Consider the following 1,180-nt stretch of genomic DNA (forward strand, 5'->3'; position numbering starts at 1 on the left):
TTACAAGAACAACACCAAGGAGATGGTGCTAATCTACTTGTGAGAACCCCACCCCTTTGATCCAATCACCTCCCACCCAGCCCCACCTCCAACATTGGGGATTACAGGTGAACGAGATTTGGGTGGGGACACAGATCCAAACCATATCATTAACTATGTTCAAAATGCAGTGCAATCGATCACTAAAGCTTATTCCTGTGATCTAACTGGAACTTTGTAAAAATGATGGTTAGATTCCACGAAGTGGTAATGCCTGAACTGTATATATGCTATTAGGCCTGAAGGCCCGATAGGGGAGTGTTAACCTGTTCTCCTTTCATGAAACACTGAAATTACAATTTTTGTACATTAAAAAGATCAAATGTTGGCAGCTTCATAAGGTTTAACTACATAAAATCAGAGTATAATAGGAAATTTTATTAAACAGAGTATGTGCTAGGTATTCTATTAGTTATATGTTTATTATATTAGACTTTTACAAAACGTTGCCGGGTTGATATTAGTATTATTCCCATTTATAGAGGAGAAAATGATGTAGTTTGACAAAGTTGGCATGGCTATTAGCTTCTGGTTTAAACCTATGCCTCTTTTTTTTTTTTTTTAAGATGGTGAATTGGAGTGGTTGTTAGTATGCCTCTCCCACTTGGAAAGACAAAATAGTGTGGAGAGATTCATGCTGTGAACTTTTTTCCAAGAAGCAATACAGGAACTTAACAGAAAAACTGAAGAAACCACAGACCCCTTGAAAGAAGCAGTAGGCTGCAGCCTACACCATGAGCCAGGCAGATAACTGTGAGTCTCCATAGTGTTCAAGGGGAGAAACTGCCTCTGGGATACACATTCCCACTGGGGAACCTGGCAATCCAGTCCCCAGAGGAAGCCCTCAACCCTATCCAGAGCTGGAACTGATTTAGTGAGCATCGGGGAGTATATGAGAAGGAGTGGCATTGGGACATGCTTTGGCTCCCAGATGCCAGTGGGGACAAAGGGAAGACATTTCTGATCCTACCTCATAGTGGACCTCATGGAAGTTGGGCAGTTAACTCAGACAGTGGTCACAGGTGGAGAGAAGCTCCCAACTGAGATTCGTGATATAATCTCAACTAGGAACGAACCCCCTAGACCACGGGCAGAAAGTGTGCTGTAGCCACAGGTGCAGAAGCTGGATGCCCTTGCTTCA

The 1,180-nt window shown here is 42.7% G+C and overlaps 1 pseudogene; it reads right to left on the bottom strand.

Annotated features, from left to right (window-relative positions):
* Positions 1–217: 217 nt before the first annotated feature.
* Positions 218–327, bottom strand: LOC117095523 (annotated as a pseudogene).
* Positions 328–1,180: the final 853 nt, after the last annotated feature.

The sequence above is a fragment of the Trachypithecus francoisi genome, unplaced genomic scaffold, assembly GCF_009764315.1.
Source record: "Trachypithecus francoisi isolate TF-2019V2 unplaced genomic scaffold, Tfra_2.0 Lachesis_group13, whole genome shotgun sequence".
Taxonomy (NCBI): domain Eukaryota; kingdom Metazoa; phylum Chordata; class Mammalia; order Primates; family Cercopithecidae; genus Trachypithecus; species Trachypithecus francoisi.